The sequence below is a fragment of the Lactuca sativa genome, chromosome 3 (genome assembly GCF_002870075.4).
Source record: "Lactuca sativa cultivar Salinas chromosome 3, Lsat_Salinas_v11, whole genome shotgun sequence".
In the NCBI taxonomy this organism is placed as follows: domain Eukaryota; kingdom Viridiplantae; phylum Streptophyta; class Magnoliopsida; order Asterales; family Asteraceae; genus Lactuca; species Lactuca sativa.
This window is the reverse complement of record NC_056625.2, coordinates 246,422,732-246,443,647: the sequence shown is the minus strand read 5'-3', so window position 1 is coordinate 246,443,647 and position 20,916 is coordinate 246,422,732.

The window sequence follows — 20,916 nt, the reverse complement described above, 5'->3', positions numbered from 1 at the left end:
AAGTGTCACAACTGAACTGAAGGATAATGTAACTTCAGGTTCTGGTTCTCAAGCAAAGCCAAAGGAGATCATTGATGAAAGTGAAAATGAGGAAGAAGAAACCATTGTTGATGCTCTCAAACGAAAGAAAAGAAACAAAGAGCTGGATGAAAATTTGAAAATAGCAAAGGAAGCAGAGGAGAGGGAAAGGTGACACAAAGAGGAAGAAGATGCCCTGAACTGCAAGAAGGCTTTGTTTCCCTTGTGGACGAAAGAGACACTTATCAATCAGGCGATTGAGTTTCCTTCTGTCTATTGGTTGGAACCATTTGCTTCGTTTGATTGTGATAACTCCATGGATTCACAGTTCGACATGCCAATTACAAGGAAGACTTTCACTTTCCATTGTTTTGCTTCAACTGTTGAAGTTCCTTTTCCTCACCCGAAGGTTGATCGTGAGCTGATAGAGTTTTACTTAAAGTATGGGCAACCGCAGTACTTGACTTGGAGCGCACAGAAAATCATCACTGTAAAGGGACTCAAAGCTTCGCCTGAAGGGAGATTTATCAACATAAATTTCAAGATCACTCGTGGTTCAGCAAACACGGTGTCTACTATCTCTCTTGTTGACCTTCCGAATCTCATCCCCCATGATTGGATTCTGCTGTACAACATTCTGCTCACTAATCCTGTGGAATATGAGCCTATTTTAGAACATCTGAAGAGAATGTTGGCCTCCTACATCCATGAAGTTGCTACTATGGATCAGGAGATAGCAAAGCTGATGAACAAAAGAGAATTGTGAAGACTACACCAAAACCAAGGGATGTGAACAAGATGAAAATAGGACAGATAGATTCAACGAATCATACTGTGATGTTCACGAAAGGCGAAGCACACAGGTTTCTGTTTGCTCTGGTAGATAAACATCTGTTTTCTACTGAGTTCTTGGAGCACATTATCAACTTGATACATTGGTGCAAGCAGAACTCGGAAGCTGACAAGAAAAATTTCACTGATATGCTTCGTTGGTACATAACTTTTTGGTACCATCTTTTGGCTCTCATCCCGAGGATATTCAAGACTGTGAAGAAGTCTTCGGTTGTTAAGCAGAGTTGAGATTTCGGCTCCAAAGACGCAAACAGGGAGATTGTTGAGTCCGTTTGTGTTGCGTCTTGGGCCTTAAGTTTTGTATCCAGATTGGGCATGTCCATCCGTGATTATCTAGATTAGCTAATAGGGTTTTACTATAAATATGCATGCATGTATGCATGATAAGTGGTTGAGTTTTACGTTTAATATTGTAACCCTAAACACCTCTACAGTCGAAGTTCTTTATCGAGCTCTTCTGAGGTTTTAAAGCATTAATCATTCGACATATTCAACTCTATTCTTGTGTTCTTTATCACGTCCTTATTTGTTAACTTGCATAGAATCATAAGATCCTAAAAGAACTTTGTTCTAACACTTAATATTGTTAAGTCTAAATTATATACCACTCTCGTGTATACACTTAGCAGTGATAGACGAACCTACTGAGTTCTTAGTCTCTATTCTTGAACTTCACCTGCGGTAGAATGATTTTCCTATGAGATCTATTGGGGGTACTTCAGTGCTTTTCGTTTAAAGTTTCATGTCTACTGAGTAGGCTAGAAGGGCGTGGTACTCTTCGCATGGGTACTTCTGAAGTTTTGAAATGAGAGACAACCCAAGGGTTTTGCATTATGGATTGGAAGAATCTAATCTTATGGCTGATTAAGGAAAAAGTTCTCTTACAAAGCATAATAATTTTTCACATCGTAAGGGCTAGGGCAAACCATTTCGAGTAAGGATTTTGGAACTTTCTCGACGAAATAGATATTAAATTGTTCTGGGAGGAATGATTACTAGGATGATGAACCGTCATCTGCACCTAAGTAGACCTGGAAATGGGGCGGGTTTGGGTCGAATCGACCTTGATCCAAACCCTTTTAACAAATTTCAAAATCTGATCCAAACCCGCTTCGTAACCCGTAGGGTTTTGAATAATCAAATCCATACCCTTATCCACCGAATCAACGAATATCCAAACCCGTCCCGTAACCCATAGGCTTTTTAAATTATGAAACACATATTACTTAATTCATAAAATAATATTTCTTAAATAAAACAAATGTTGATTTAGAAAACACATTACATACTCGAGGACTTCCGATTGGAAATAAAAATAACTATTGTAGTAACTACTGATTTATTTTTTACTGTCAATTGTAGTGATAGAGAATAGCTATTACAAATTTTCTTTCAGTTGATGAATGGATTTATTGATTTATGAATGAAATATGATGATTTCTTGATGAAATATAAATGAAATGACATCATAATTCTTAGTACAAGACAGGAAATCTAGAAGCCGACTCCTCCATTCTTTTGTATAAACAGTTTGGACTTTGGCATTTTCCCTTTGGACTTTCGATTGGAATTAAAATTAAACTTTAAGAAATATAAAATATAAAACAATAATTCAAAAATTATAAGGGGCGGGTTATAAACGGAGCGGAATCAGTGATGATCTATACCAGACCCTTTTAATAAAAGGGTTAGCGGGTATGGGTCGTTAACGGGTAAACGAATCAAAAACTGTCTCCAAACCAATATAATTCTTAAGGGTTTGGATCGGATCAGGGTCAAAACCCGCTCCATTGCCAGGCCTACACCTAAGTTTTCAACGCTTCAAATTTTATTTTGTTATTATTGTTACGAATCCACTTTTTGATATGAAATTGGCAGGTACTACCAATATGGGGATTCTGATAATTTGAAAATATGAACTCTAATGAATGATCCTTACTAGGTCTCTCTATAATCGCTTGGTGTATGCAAGTCATGTATAATTAAGATTGGTAAGACCTTTGACTGAGCAACCCTGCTTTAAATCAACAACCAAACAAGGAACAAGAAATGAGGCGGGATTACTCACTCTATGTCTACAAATCTTAATTATAAATGACCCTTATGTATACACTAAGTCATAATATCTTACCTGTTAGGGTTTCAAATTTTATATGAATGTTGTGATTTAATTTGAACAGGAGAGTAATCATAATTATAGAAAATTATTGGACTCTAGGAGGGTACCAAAAATGTAGCAGGGTTCTTTGATACCTTCCCATGCATTGGAGGTCAAACTGCTCCTGCTCCCACGCCATTCTTCTCTGTTAGACAGTCCCTCTTGTAATGTCCTATTTCACCACAAAGGTGACATATTGGAATTGTTTCAACATTCATAGCTGAAGTGATGAACTCACCCCGGGTTCTACAGATGCGAGCAGTGTGCCCCTTCATGTTGCATCTATTGCAATGTAGCTCTCGGCAACCTCCATGATGATGGTAGTTGCCCTTGCTGTAGTGTGGGAGGTTTCCTAAGTACGACATGGGTGGTGCCGGAATAATAGGGCTGATGGGGGTATTGACATCCCCAGTTTGTTGCCCTTTGTTAGGTTCTTGAGCTGAACAACTCCCTTTCGTTTAACTGGGAGGGTTCTCTAACTTTCGTTTAAGGATATTAGGCTTAAGGTTCAAGCTATTCTTACAAGTAGATTCTCGTTGCTGTACATGGCCATCACCACGATCGGGGTTACCGATAGCATTACTACTAACATTTGCATTGTTAGCATTAAGGTTTTCCATGACAGCTGCTACAACTGCTATGACCGTAGCTTGAAACGTAGCCGCATCTATTTGAAGGATTAGTGTTTCGCTGGTGGGTTGGTTACATTTCTTTGAAGGCATGATTATGTTATATGATAAGAAAATGATCTTGTGAGCGACTATCATTGGCTCTAGATGTATTCTAGTCATTTGCATATACATATAAATCTTTTGTTTTGTTATATTGTTCACAATGATTCGACCTGCATCCCTATGATGCAGTCCTGGTAAGGAACAAAATTATGTTTCTAGAATGGTAAGGAACCGAGTATCATCCGAACTAAGTTACCTTCGTTTGGTGGATATCGTTTCCCATTTTTTAAAAATATTCGAAAACAATTCATAACAGTGTTTACATAAAATAGACTTATGAATTTGAGAAGTAATCACTATCAATTGAGATTTCTTGATCCGATTTATTGTTATTAGCCATGATTTGAAAAGAAGATAGCTCAAAACCTAATGTGAGTAATGTAAACACTAACTCACTAGGTTGTATTATTTATTAGTTATTACTTAAATGAAAAGGCGCTTAAACACTTCACATGAGTCATGCGTGGTTTTCCTCCGTTCTCAGTTCTACTCTGGGTGGTAATGATTTGTTCTCTATAGGGTGTCCTTCTCTGCTGTAGGTATATTGAATTCCCGAACTGTTTTACTTCATATTCTGACACTGATCCCCATTACTTCGTAATGAAGATTTTGAATCTTGAAAGTTCATGTGAATCTCTCATTGGTGTCCTTAATAGGGTAAGGGCACTAAATGATTTCTATAGTTTTCATCTGTTTCTCTCTCAGAATTCTCCTAATGGAATTCTCTTGGATCCTCCTATAATCACATGGTGTTTACCGATTATATATAATCCAAATCAAATAGACCTTCGAATAAGTAATCCTTCTCTAAAACCACATCCAAACAAGGAAAAGGAAGTAGCGTGAAAATCACATATTCTAAGTCTATAAAATCTCAACTATATATTACCTTAACATATCCACTTAGTAATTATAGACATACCAGAGAAGATCTTTTTAACATTTCCCAAAAGTTTATTTAAAATACTTCCATGGTATTTGATTCTTGGACTTCTAGATATTAGAAGTTGATAAGTTTTTAGTTTTCTTGTTATAGCATCCTAAAATACTCCTATAGTATTTTTAACCTTTATGTTTGGTTCTAGAATTCTTTTGGTACCTAGGTAAGTTTTAGACTTGTTGCAACACTACAATCACTCCCAAACACATGTTGGTCATATCTCAAATGAATATAGTTGATCAGGCTATATTGATCCCATATATGATTACATATCTATCCAAGTTTAAATGTGATGTTCAACATCCAAATACTTTTATTTTGTTCCTCTTGTGATACTCATTCTAGTACATATATTACGCATGTACTTATACTTTTATAAAATATTGTTATATTTTTATGGTATAACTCTTGGTCATAGTGTTTTTATCCCAATGGGTTTATAGTTGTATATCTTTTATGACTAATATACTGAGTTCACTATAAACAATGCTCTGATACCAATCTGTCACACCCCCAAACCAGAATGGCGGAAACGTTCTTGGGCGGAGGACTTCATATAAGTATCACAACACATTCAATATAGTAATCCGAGTACAAACAACCATTGCATTAAGAAGTATAAGTTTTACATAAGTGTTTAAACGTGACATATTCAAACACCAAAGTAGGTACAGTAGAAGACAAGAGTTGCAGTAAAGTACTAGGTAGTCTTCTTATGAGCTTCGGGAGTGTACTTGTCTACTTGATTCCTGAGAATACAAGTCATTTGGAAAGAGTAGATCAACATCGAAGCTGGTGAGTTCATAAGTATTTTAGTTCTATTAAGTATACTCTAGGTTCTTTGGAAAATTTCACTGGTTCCTCCCGAAAATCCTATATTTCCTGAGGTGATAAACTGATAACCCCAATAGTTTCCCTCTGTAATTACTTAGTTTATACTAATTATGTATAACCTAATATCGAACTGACAGTTAAATGGGTGTATCTGCCCTAAGCCCACAACCAAACAAGGAACAGGAAGTAAGGCGGAAGTTACACATTTCACTGTCAATCAGATATTACTTATATATAACTCTGATGTAATAACTATGAACTTATAGAATTTACCACTAAAGGTATTTTATGTTATACTAGTTTACAGAGATTAAATGACTAAGTTCCATTTGATAAGTAGTTTAATTCCATAAACCGTTTCATTTGTAAAAGTGGTTTAATCCCATCACTGTTCCATTTGTAAAAGTGGTTTAATCTCATAAACCGTTTCCTTTGTGTAATTGGTTAAATCCCATAAACCGTTTCCTTTGTATAAGTGGTAAAATCCCATAACACGTTTCTTTTGAAAGAGTGATTTAATTCCATAAACCGTTTAATTTGTAAAAGTATTCTTAGTTATATCTATTCTATAGTAAAAACCTTAGTATTAATCCTGGAAAATATTATATTGTCCATAATACTGCCTTGTGGTTTTAAATGTTCAAGACTAGAAGTACAAGTATATTTACCATACTTGATTTCATGATACGTAGCTTTTACTCTAAGTAAAAACTACAGAAGGTATATTTGTTCGGGATGTAATTATCTTTTCTTACTGTTTTAAGAGAAGTATAGTACTTAGTAATTCACTCATTGTTTTATCGATGTGAGTTCTATTAAGCATACTAATATGACTGATATGCCTGCAGCGACGTTCTTCAAGCATCGGAATGGAATGATATTTGACACCCTAGGCCTGCCGGCCAAACTGTAGCGAACAGTAGAGGTGCGGGATTGTCAGTCCCATATAGATCTATACAAAAATTCACGCTCTCCCTACAATAGATTATGGTTAATAAGTCAGGACTTAAAGTCGTACTTAGATAAGTACACCGTGAAGGGTCTCACAAATTTGTTGTTTCAACGAGATTTACAATGTATTATTACCCTGTGATTGGTAACCCTGGTGCTCTATATCATACCTTTGTTAATGAAAACCCGGTATGATGTATTATTACACCATGATTGCTAACCATGGTACTTTGTTAATGCAAACCTGATATGATGTATTATTACCCCGTGATTGCTAACCCTGGTACTCTATATCGTACCTTTGTTAATGCAAACCCGGTATGATGTATCTTTACTTCTTTAATATGTTATTCTTATATTAAAGACATTATACATATCCTAGTATAGATAAATGAATTGTTGGTAATTTCCTTGGAAAGTATACAGTCGTGAATAATACTTGTATATTTAGTTTTGAATCATAAATTATAGCAATTATAATTTATATGCTCTAATTTGATTAGCATGATTTCTCATGGATGAACACCTTTGCTCAACCCGATACAAAGGTGGTGATACCAAAAGGAGTAACCCTTTGTACTCATATATGTATAATATATATATATATATATAATTAAGAAGGAAACAACCTTCGGACAAATAACACAGCCTTAACTCCATATCCAAACAAGGAAAAGGAAATAAGATAATTCATTAGTCCTAAGCCTTTCAAATCTTATATATATATACATATATAAACATGATTTTTGGAATTTATAATTTGACATAGTGTATAAAACATTTTTCAAAGAATTTAACGAAGTTTACATGACTTCAAAGATTTAAAATGGCTTTAAGTCATTTTGGATGTATTTGCTAATTCTTAAAAGCATACGAAAACTCTTTGTGTGATTATTATAACATACAACTATTAACACAATTTAATATTGTGTTAAACTTGTATCCCCCCTAAAAAGCATTTAAAAATCATTAAAAAAGTAAATTATAGGGGTATGAACTCAACTTGATAGGTGGTAATTCGGGTAGCGTTTCATTTCCCAGAAAATAGTTTGTTTGACGAAAACCCGACTTAAATCGGGCAGAGTTTCGACAGGGGAGAGGATGAATTCTCGAGAATTCTGGGGTTCTGGGGCTTGCTTCGGGCTTTAGACACGATACCGGGGCCATGGGGGGTCGTGAGAAAGTTTCCGAGGTTAAAATGTGAATTTTGGGAAGTTTTGGGGTGAAAAAGTGTTCTTAGCCGAGGAGTCTCGCATGGATTTTATAGGTCGAGGCCTTGGTCCGAAGCAGCTTAGTCATCAACATAGGCGTCAGACAGGAGGATGGTACACAAGGCGAGGCCTCGGACATGGCAACTTCTGAGTGGACCGGACTTCGGTCCAATAGGAGAAGGCCATGCATGCGAAGGGGGTGTCCGAGGGGTGTCCGATGCGAAGGTGTAGCCTTCTTATTAGACCGCGGCTGCAGTCCAATTCGATGGTGATACGGCGATTTGCGGTCTAACCTGAAGATGTCATGTGGCAGCCTCGCATGCAAGGGTGACGTGGCAGAAGGGTGACTATGCAATTTTTCTCGGTTTTTGAGCCAAAAAACTCTAAAATTCATAACTTTTACATACGAACTCCGTTTTTGACGTTCTTTATATAAACGCGTAGGTAAAATTATACTCTACGACTTTCGTTTAGACTTCTTCGTCGAATTTTGATCTTATTTTTAATATTATTATTTTTAACAAAGCAGGATAGGAAAATCCGTTAAAAAATCATAACTTCTTCATCCGACGTCCGTTTTCGTCTGTCTTTTTACCGTTGTTCTACTTTTGACGAGACCTTCGATTCTCTTTTAAGTTGCGTTGGCTAAATATCGATCGATTTATATTTTGAATTTTTAGCTGTCTACTGCTAAACCGAAACATCGAAAAATCATAACTTCCTCATACGAAGTCAGATTTTGACGTTGTTTTTATGAACGTTCTCGGTTTAACATATTCCACAACTTTCATTTAGATTGTTAAGGCCAAAAATCCTTTTATCGAAAATTCTCTTTTTACACTGAACAGTGTTTTGCCGAATTTATCGCGGATTTTCGATTGGTCATTACTCGTTCGTTATAACTCGGAATTCAGTGTTCTTTATATTTTTGGAAACCTTGTTACAATCTCTACCACTTGGTTCATCATAATCATGATTATTGATCAATTTATTTTTGCCCTATATTTGACTGGTGTCACGATAAGGGTGTATTTTAAACATTTAAAATACTTGGTGGTTTAATCTATTAATTATACTATACTCTTAATTTAATTAAACTTAAACAATGTCTTTATGGAATTATTATCTCTTTTAATTAAACACTTTAATTAATTTAATGGAGTCCATAAATTTTGAATATTAACTTTAAAAAATTCTAAGGGTTGGAATTAAAGTATACATGGTGAGTTAACTTTACAAATTCTAAAACTTGAGGGCAAACTTTGAAACTTTTCAAAACTCTTGGATTTTCATAACTTATGAATTTAAATATGGTTTAGTGAAAAACCTTTCAAGTTCCATAACATGAGGACAAGTTATGAAAGACATAAAATCATTTAATGATGACATTAAATATAGAGACTCTTCCATTTTCATAAGCAATGAGAATTAATGACACTTTAAAAAGAAATACTCTTCATTTTCCATAACTTGAACACAAATTATGGAGTTCATAAAAACCATTAACATCAAATATGCTAATTAACACAATAATCAAATAATTTTTCTATGATCTAGATTAAACTCATAAGTAAAGATAATTCACATCAACAATTTTCAAGAAATTAACTAATCAAATAAACTAATGCAAAACTTGAAACTTTGACAATCATCCTTTGAGGACTCTTGGAATAACCTAAAGAGTTAATGAATGATACATTTCACATCCATAACTTATGGAAGTTTCAAAACTCTTAAGATCACAACTTTTAAAAAGACTTTTGAGATCCAAAATTTTATGACAAAATCTGTAACCCCTTAAAAACATTTAGATCAAACTTTTAAAACTAATAAAATAATCATATCATTTTATCTTTTTCTAAATTTGACATAATTCAACACATATAGCAAGTGATTCAAATTTTAAAAATAATTAGTTTTTCTCAAAACAAGTAATTATCTTAAAATTTGACAAACTTCATGTTTTTTTTTTCTTTTTTATTTCAACTTTGAAAATCAAACATTTGCATGAATATAACAGAAAACAATTCATGGCTCTGATACCACTGTTGGGTTTTAGTATACTACAACATCCTATGGTGCATATACAACCCTAAATACCTTGGATCTATGTTTTCTCTATTATACATGTAAATATGAAGTTTCCAAGGTATTACCCTATACTAGCATGCAAATATCATATACTACACAAGAATCTAGTTAGGATAACATACCTTATAGTGGAGCTTGAAGTCTTGATGTATCTAGCCTTAAGAGTTTATCCCCAATAGTGTGGAAGCCTCAAGTGGAATCACAACACACCATGGACAAAGGATGAACATGAGAGAGAATCTCCATGCACCCAAAACACCCATGAACTCCAAGAACTGCATGTGTGACCACAAATGGCGTTTTTTAGGTCATGATGCATGTATTTATATGTGTGGTATTTCAAGAGTCATGGGTACAACCCAAATTCATACCCATGGGTTTTATGATCCATGGTTCATGTGCCCCAACTCTTTAGTATCCATCATAAACTTGGTCCAACATGGATCATAAGCCGAACACATATAAATATAACTAATTAACATAATTAGTCCCCATAAATTTAATTATTCTCTTTTGATCACAAAATTAATTCCAAATTAATTCTCTACCAATACTAATTAACTCATTTGATTTCATATTAATATATTATAACTTATAATATATTAATAAACCATATATAACATCTTTGTCTCAAAAGTCCATCCTAACAAATTGTCCAGATGATATGCAACCCAAATGGACCATGCTACTCTCGGGTCAAGTACATACCGATAATAGTTATGGGCTTAGACATCTAATCCAACAATAGCATACATGATCGAGCCTACAGAGGAAGCACATGGTACTCAACTCATCTCAGCTATCTCAGCCTCTGTACTCGGGCTCTAATTCTTACTCAGTTTGGCGTTACTCTGGATTAGTTAGTGACATTTCTTTGAATCCTGCATGCTAAATCTTTTCAGCACCTTATCCAAGTCTATACTTTGACTAAGTCCAATTAGTCACTTACTTCTGTCTCTCAATATCGTTATCCCTAGGATATAGGCAGCTTCTCCAAGGTCCTTCATAGCGCAACACTTCCCAAAGCTAACTATACTCCCACTAGCCTTTAAATATACACAAGAGTCATCCTCGCTCCTCGAAAAGCCAAACTCCTAGAATTTCTCATTGAAACAAAGAATCCGTCTGTGAGATGCTTGTTTCAATGCATAGATGGATTTCTCAATCTTACACACTCTATTAGGGTACTTTGCATAGACAAAACCCTCTGGCTGACTCATGTAAACATCCTCGTCCAACTTTCCATTACGGAAAATGGTTTTGACATTCATTTGTCATATTTCATAATCATGAAATGCAGCAATGGCTAGCATAACCATAATATATTTAATCTTCGCTATTGGTGAAAAGGTTTCATCATAATCCACTCCCGGAGTTTGAGTAAAACCTTTTGCAACAGTCGCGTTTTATAATGTGTACATTCCCATCCATGTTGGTCTTCTTCTTGAAGATCCATTTGCACCCGACTGTCTTACGACCCGATATATTGTCAACCAAGTTGCAAGCTTGATTGTTATACATGGATTGAATCTCGCTGTACATAGCTTCTTTCCATTTGGCAGACTCAGGGCCTGCCACGGCTTCCTTAAAGTTGTTAGGCTCATCCAAATTTACCAGTGTACTATCACTGATAAATGCATCACCTTCCATAGTAACCATAGTAATGCTCAGGTGGGTTTCTAATTATTATGGAACTCCTCAGAGGTACGGACTCATCAATCGACTCAATAGGAGTTTCCTCCTCATGTTGATTGCTAGTGTTTGAGGTTCCTTCACTGCTTGACTCTTTAAGTTATTCAAGGTCAATTTGCCTCCCATAGTTTCCTTGACTTATGGATTCTCTCTCACGAAAGACTCCTCTCCTTGCTACAAAGACCAAATTTTCAGTAGGTCTGTAGAAGAGATAACCAAAGGATTTTTGTGGGTAGCCGATTAAAATACATCGCTCACTTCAAGGTTCGAGCTTTTCATGAGACTCGCGCCTCAAGAAAGCCTCAAAATCCCAAATCTTGAGTGGACTAAATTCGGAACTTTCCCAGCCCACATCTCGTGAGGTGTTTTGGCAACCTTCTTGGTAGGGACTAGATTAAGGATATGGGCGACAATCTATAAAGAATACCCCCAAAATGAGATTGGTAATGAAGCTCGGATCATCATGGAACGAACCCATGTCCAACAAGGTCTGATTACGCCTTTCAGCCACACCATTCAGCTGTGGTGTCCTAGGAAGTGTCAATTGTGAAACAATTCCACATTCCTTAAGATAGTTAAGGAACTCGATACTAAGATACTCACCACCTCGATCGGATCAGAGCATCTTTATCTTCCTGCCCAACTGATTCTCCACGTCCTGTTTAAATTCGTTCAATTTCTCAAAGGTTTCTGACTTATGTTTGATTAAGTAGACATAGCCATGTGTACTATAATCATTAGTAAAAGTCACATAGAAGCGGTTAATTAGCGACCGTTGTGGTAGTTCTGAAGGGTCCACACACATCTGTGTGTATGAGATCCAACAAACCTTTACCCCTAACACAAATACCAGTGAAGGGTGACTTAGTCGTCTTTCCATGTAAATAAGATTCACAACTATCATCTGACCTTAATTCAAATGACTCCAAGACTCCAGCCTTTTGGAGTTGGCCTATGCGCTTCTTTTTAACATGTCCAAGACGACAATGCCATAAGGTTGCCTTATCCAAACAAGTGGAAGAATCAATATGCAGAACATTATTTCCTAAGTTGTCTACATCCGACATAGTTTCATATACACCATCACAAGGTAATGCTTTAAAATAAAGAACACCATTATAGAAAGCATTAATACCACCACATTCATTATCAAATGAAAAAGTAAATCCTTGTTTGTACAAACCATGAAAAGAAATAATATTTCTCTCCATTTCAGACGAGTAACAGTAGTTATTCCAATCTAATATTATTGCACTACTAAGCAATACAGAATAAACTTCAATCTTGGTGACAGGTGAAACTTTCCTATTCCCCATGATCAAGTTTATCTTCCTGTTCTCCACATTCTCACTTCTTTTTAGGCCCTACAAATCAGAACATATGTGAATTCCACACCCTGTATCAAGGACCCAAGAATTAGTAGGTGGTGAGTTATTAGACAATATAGTGTAAATACCTGCATGGGTGGGTTTTACTTTCCCATCCTTAATATCCTGCACGTACTTGGGGCGGCTTCGCTTCCAGTGCCCCTTTTCCTGACAGTACAAGCATTGAGCATCCTTCGGGTTAGAAGAGGGAGTAGCAGAATAACCATGGTTCCACTCGAAGAGGAGCCATAAAGAGACTTCCCTTGGTACCCTTCAAAGTGGCTGTCACACCCCGAAACCGAAGGCGGAAACGTCTCGGGGCGGAGGTGACTTCATGTGAATCATAACCAATGTACATAGTAAGCGAAGTAAAACACAAAACATTACATTACATAGATTTCATTACATTAGTTGAAAAGTAAAGTAGTACAAGTGTCATAGATATATAGTTTAAACAAAAGAAAGACGATTCTTCTACGTACTCCGTTTTCACGAAAAGAGATCGTCGGGTACCTGTCTAAAGTGGACCTTAGAATACAAGCGGTTTGAAAATCAGCATAAAGCTGGTGAGTTCATAAGGGTTTGTTTTATGAAAAGAACGAGTTCCTTTAGTTTCCTGAAAAAGTGGTTAACCAAGAAAATCCCATATTTTCTTAAGTGTTAGATACCAAATCCAAATTGTAATGTAAAAGATGTACAATGAAAACATGATTGTTCTTATGATTTCTAAAGTTTAGTTATTTAACTTATTACACTTATCTGGTTACAAACTACTGTTACTCAGGAAAATCCTATGCTTTCCTATATGTGTAAGTGTGAACTATCACTGGTTCTGTGTGAGCTAACTGATACTGATTCCGATTATGTTCATTATTATTCATAGGAAAACCCCATGTTTTCCTGAATGTGTGTGTGTGTACTATTACCAATTCTGTGTATGCTAATTGTTACCGATTCTGATTAAGTTCATTTTTATCCATAGGAAAACCCCATGTTTTCCTGAATGTGTGTTTGTGTGCATCATTACCGATTCTGGTTATGTTCAGTGTTCTCCCCAGAAAAACCCCATGTTTTCCTGAATGTATAAATGTTTGTGTCTGTCATCCTTGAACGTACATTAGCTTTACTACGTACATAAAGCTAGAAAATGAGTCTAAAATGTTAATAATCTAGGTTGCGAGTCCTTAACCATACTCAGACTAGATATGACTCGAGTCGTGGCCAGTATCCTTTTTATGACTTTCGTCACCCTTGAACCTTTCGGTTCGGCTGTAGCTAGCAGCCAGGTGCGGGATTGTCAGTCCCATATAGATCTATACACTCAAGTCACGCTCTCCTACGTTTGGAGATTCTGGTTACAGGGGTAGTCCTCCACTCTCGTGCCACGGGACGTGTTACAAGGACGTGTCTCCAATCTTTAAGATTACTCATTACTTCTCGCCTAGGAGAAATAGTATCTATGACTAACTAGGTTCTAACGTACCTGTCCTTTACACTCGGGCCTAGGTGTTATTATTAAGGACATTACAAATGTTCTATGTTTTCTAATGACGACTATCCATTTACACTCGAGCCAAGGTGCATTATTAAAGACATTACAATGTTCTATAATATCAAATGATTGTTGTCCTTTACACTCGAGCCTAGGTGTATTATTAATGACATACCGAAGTTTTATGTTTTCTTTATGGTGTCTGACTTTTATACTCGTGCCTATGGTATTTTATTATAGAATTTACAAGGTTTTATGTTTTCTATCAATATAAGTATGAACAATCAAATGTGAAGTATACAATATGACAGTATATAATAAGAATTGAAAATCGGTTTTTAAACGAATAACTCTGCAAGTTAAAACAGTTTGTTAAAAGGGTTTTCAATCCTTAAAAATGTACAAATATGAAACCATTTAACTAAAATCATAAGTTTAAGTACAAGATATTCTTGTACTCTTGCTTGTATTCCCCCCCTTAAAACATTGAAAAACCATTGAAAAAGGGTAGGGGTATGAACTCACCGGACGCGGAAAGTGTCGAATGGGATGCTAAACGTCGAACCGAGGCTTGAATACGAGCGATGCTCCTATGTAATATTAAATAATACACCATATATATCTAATTAGATTTCGATAACTAATTAGATACACTTGAAGATTCTAAGACGCGAAAATACTCCAAAATGGGCGTTTGAAGTGACCCGGGTGGCGTTTCAGGACATGAATGACTAGGATTTAGAGTTTACTCTTCAAGGGTAAACTCCTAGGGAGTGTTCACGGCCTAAACACCACATCCCCATGAGTTTACGGCCTTAAACTCATGGTGGGTGTTTTTATGAGCTAAATGGCCTTAAATCAAATAATGGGTGTTGTTAGGTTTTGTTCTAGGGCATTATCAAGGAATTAACTCAACCATAAGGACCAATTTATGAGTTTACAGTAGTAAACTAAGTGTTTACGGCCGTAAACTCTCACCCACATCATTCTTATTTATTTAGAAGGCCAAGGATTAATCACAAGTGATTAAACTAATTTTTACAAGGCTTAGGGTGAGTTTAAGGCTTCAAATGGCATCCATCTCGGAGTTTACGGCCCTGGAGCATATGCTCTGGCCGTAAACTCTCAATTAGAGTGTTTATGATGAGTTTAAGGACCCTAAATGATTTTTGGTTGGTTCCATAATTTATTCCAAAGCCTAAGGGGTGTGTAAGTTGCATTTTAACACCCAAAAGAGGAGTTTACCACCCATTTATATGAGTTTATGGCCCAAGCTTGTTCTTGGGCAGTAAACTCTTGTTTACTCCTCAAAAATGATATTCAAGGTGTTCCAATTCCATTCCAATAATTCCTTAAGCCTTATCTAAGCTCTTATGGTGATTTGGAAGGGTTTAAAGGCTCAAAAACCCCAATTACACGTGTTCACGACCTAAGACTGATCCAGGGCTGTAAACACATGTTTATGGTCCTAACACATGATTTAAACACGAAATTAAAACCTATGGATGTTATACTAGGAGCTAGGATGCTTACCTTGGTGTTTTAAGGCTTAAAATAATTGATTTTGGCTTAACAATATGGATTTGAGGAGAGAGGTTAGAGAGAGAGTGAAAAAGCTTCAAATGAGGCTTAATCCACTTTAAATATGATTTGACTTGGATACATGGTGGAATTTTACCCGATACCGACGTTAACCGATGCTTTGGGTCGCACCCGATTAGGTTGTCGTTACCCGATATGGTCGAAGCTATAATTTTTCAAATTACTAGTTCGGGACGTTTTCCCATGTTTCCAACATGTTTGGATACTTACCAAGTCAAAATCAAGGTTTTGACTTAATTGACCTAGTTCAGGACGAAATCGGAAGAATTCGCTTAAGACGAATTTTCACGGAACGGTTATGGCAAGGAAGCAAAGTTTCGGGTTGTTACAGTGGCCTTCCTCTTTTTCCCTATACCTTTCCCGATTGCTAGAATAGGAGCTGCGGTAGGAGTAGATACAACCGTTTTACCTTTGAGACCAGTTTTGGTTGTCCTCAAAATTCCTTGAAGTTTGCTAAGTTTGACCTACTCCTTCTTCATATGATAGGTTATATGTAACTGATCATAGCATGGAAGTAAGGAGTGCAGTTTGATATCAATAGTCAGCTCCTCAGGGAAGTTCACATTCAACTTAAGCAACCAGTCCACAAACCTTTGCATCTTCTGCAAGTGGACGGTGATGGGTTCACCATCCTTTATCCTAGTTGTTATTATGGAAGAGATGATTTCATACCTCTCTTAAAGAGCACTTAGATGGTATCTTTCCATCTGGTCCCGGTGCATCTAATGATACAAGACACCTTAGTGGCATCCTTCTCATGGCTAGTGTACTCAACAATCTCCTTTGGAGTAGCAGAAGACTCATTGATTTCCTTTAGTTCCTTGTTAAGGACATACTCCTTGTCCTCATAACGGGTGCCCATCCTGATGTTCCTAATCCAATCATTGAAGTTGGAACCATCAAAGATGAATCTCCTACAAAGGTTCAAGAGAGAGAAGGGGCCAAAAGGGTTTGAGCCAGAAGCATTGTTGGAAGACATCTGAAAAAGAAGAAAGACAAGTTTAGATTAGATATAGAATCCTTAATAAGACACCCAAATGCAATGTTAAGGCTAGGACCCAACACAATATTTTATAACTTGGAAGAGGGATGTCGTAATCCAAGCTAGAAAATATTTTAAGGTAGGTAAATGACGATTTACCAATTTCCACCATGAAACATGAAATAGACTATTAGGTTTTAACTGGATTGAAACTCCTAGATATTTTGAGATTCATTAAACAATTCAATGGCATGTTTAAATCTCTATTATGCCCTTCATGTTTGTAACTGGGATACCGAGGATCACAAACAAGGTGTGAATAAGCATGCAAATTAACTTTCTACTCTTAACTTTATCACCTAATCGATGTGCCGGTTAACCACACACTACTAGAAAATAGCCCTTTCATGACGTGCAAACTACGACAAACATGAATTTATGATACACAAAAACGTTTGCCCTAAAAATAATGTCATCTCTCCAAAAATTAGAAGGATTTAGGACACACATATTTGCATGCGCTATAATTAGTGTCCCAACAAAAGGAAACAATATCACGGAAGGCACCTAAAAAAATATGTGTGTCGTGTAGAGGTGTCACTTTATATATTTTTTTTACTGAACGCGCGTTTTGTTTAGTAGTTAGGAGGAAAATGAAATCCCAAAAAAATCAAAAAACCCGCCTTAAAAGATGTATGTGTCTTCTTCTCCTCTCCTTCAATCTTCTCCACATTGAAAGATGTACCGTTTCAACGATCCTCCTTCTCTTCCAACAACATGTCGGTCTTCTTCCTAAACAAAAAAATTGATGAGGTCATCCACAAAAACCCTTGATTTCCTGCCAAAAAATTCACCAGGTCATCTATTTCACTTGAGGACGATGCCATGGACATCAAAGTCGATTCTTCACACCACCTAATATTCAACTGTGGTATATCCCCTTAACCTTCCGGATATTCCATATTCTGTTTTCTTTTCCTTTGAAGACGCTTTGTTTCGTTATTCTGTTCGAGCCCTCTCAGAGATGAAGGCGCAAAGTGCGATCAGGGGTAATTACACGAGTCTAATTCGGGATTTATAATGATATTTGGACCAAATGATGAATCGATTCCGTGGTGTCCCATTCTTTGGGAATTTTGCCCATTTCCGAACCCTAAAAATGAAATTTGAAACATGGTTGAAAGTTTTCCTCTTAGGTTTTGTTACATATATTGTTGTTCTGGATTTGATTTTTTTATTGTTAGATTTGTGTTTTAAAATAAGTTCTGGAATTCTTCTTCTGATGCTGATTTTTTTTTGAAAAATGTAAGCTTATTATTCACTAATCCTCTTCATTGTTTATTAGTAAAGCTAGGAAATTCGAAATGTTGTGCATTAAACACCTATTTTGTTTTAATTATTATTTTATTTTGCGTTGATTTATAATCTTAAAATCAATTTAGTACTTGTTTTGATCTTCTTTTCTTTATCAGAAACCAGAAAGCATCGATGACACATATCAAAGTGGATCCACACCACTTCATGTTGGACCGTCCCATATCCACCTGATCTTCTGGATAATCTAGATTCATATGGTTTTTGTCTCATCTAGATGCACCAATTGTATATGTTAGTTTACGTGTATAAATATGACCAATAGAGCCTCGGTGACAGATTTTGTAGGTTGCAATTAGCTTATACCTTTTGTTGAATCGTTTATGAATCTAGATTAGGTCGTATGTGCAATTTCTAACCCAAATAAACAAGGGATATGCGAAAGCTTGACTTTAGCTTAAGGTATCTTAACTTTTAATAGTTACAAACATTATCATTTCCATAAACAGGTGAGGGTATTTTGGTAATCTCACTTTTATATATATTTTTTATAGTGAATAAAATATGATACGGCGATTGGTTATTTTTTGTTTATCCTATATAATGAACAAAAGTTTATATTGCTTTAAATGTTGTATTTTTCTAACTGAAGTTGGCATTTCGTCCTCATTTCTGCAGGTCACCTAGATCCTGCAAAGTTAGAATTAAAAGTTCATGATACTCAACAATTATCTACCGATGAGCTATAGAAACGTCAAATGGAAATCAAGGTTAGAAGCTAAGGCATATATGAGAACTAAATAGTTTAGCAAGATTCAACCAAACGTCTTAAATCTCAAGGAGGAGGCCCAGATACTGATTTAACATTTTTGACAGAGGTAATAATTAATAATTAATTAAATATATAAATGCAAAATAGTTTTTTTTTAATAAACATGTTTAGTTTACGTTCAGATTGAACTACTGTCAAGACTGCATCACTGTCATGTGGTACCATTACATGGGTACTGTTTGGAATATCAATACCACACAAAACAGCCTAAGATGCTTTTGGTGTTTGAATACATGCCAAATGGCAACCTGAGAGAGTGTCTAGATGGGGTTTCAGAAAAATGTCTAGATTAGGGGGCCCACATTACAGTAGCCATTGGAGCTGCTAGAGGGTTGGAATATCTTCATGCAGCAGTTGCACCAAGAATCCTACATAGAGATGTTAAATCGACTAATATTCTCTTGGATGAAAACTAGAGACCAAAGGTGAGAATTGTGATTAATAAGTTTTAATATCTTATTTGTGAATATTAATAAGTTTGAGTTATAATTGTGTGATGATTTTGTTGGTAGATTATTAATCACGGAATGTCTAAGAGTTTGGTGAGTGATGGTGTTCCAAGGTGTTCTAGCTAACCTGCTAAAAGAGAGCCTTGTGATTTGGGTTAGTTATTATTATTTTGTACTCTTTTCTTAATCGTATATTTTCTTTTACTAAATAAGGACGAAGATTGCAATAATTAGAATTATTAGGGACCAAATTTTCAAAAAAAAGGATCAAAAATGTAATTTAGTAACACCCCGCTCCCGAGTTGATGCAAAGAAAAGAAGAGAAAAGAAAAGAAAGTAAGGAGAAAATAAAGGAAAACAAATTTGGCTTTTGTGCTCCCGAGTTGGAGAGAAATGGAAGGAAAGTTAAACATTTTATTCTTTCTTCTCAAATCCTCCCAAATCGGAAGGAAAGTTAGGAGGGAAAGTGATCCTTCCATTTCCTTCCACTTCCTTCCTTTAATGAAACTCGGGAGCATCAATCACTCTTACTTTTCTCTCATTTCCGCCCATTTACTTTCTTTTCTCTCCTTAAGTTGAACTTGGGAGCGGGGTGCAAAAGAAACTGATTATTTTCATTTTCAGGCGTCACCACCTTTACTGATAGTAGGAGAGTGAGTAAGGAATTGCCGGACCCACATCTTAAAGGGAAATTTGAAGAAGAAGAATGCTAGTGATGGATTATTTAGTAAAAGAGTGTTTGGTGTTAGATCCTGGTGCTCGCCCAACAATGAGTGAAGTTGTTCAGATACTTCTAACTATAGCACCAGAAAAATCTAAAAGGCGAAATTTCTCCATTGACCGCTTTCAGGTTTGACTTTGACTTTGAATTTGTCTCTGTTAAGTGGTTTTTTTCTGAGTTCTGATACAAATCTTAATTTCTTAAATAGGATTATACCATTTGAATGGAATGCGAGCTTCAACAATTGTCATCCAGTAGATCATTTTCGTCTGAATATTTGTTGCTTGTGCATACCCCTCATGAAAACGAAGAACCAGTTACAGTTACAGGTCCCGGTTCACATGGTGGAGATGATGAAGTCACTGTTGACTTAACTGAACCACACTTTGAGTTGTTTTGTGTGTCCAATATTTCATCTGCTTCATGACTTGCAAGTAATTTTCTTAATGACAATGGTGAAATCTAGTGTATTAGAGGCAAAAAGCCATAAAAGCATTGTATGATGTTTCAGTGATTATTAGAAACAACCTAAATGGCCTCAAATTGTTCTATTCCGAAAGCGGTGACCTAATGCTACAGGTAATGCATGTGGCAGTTGACAAATCAAAGTCTTTTCTAACATAAAATTGTTTTCTAGGGCATTTTGAGCAGTGCCATTGCTGATGTTAGACTACGC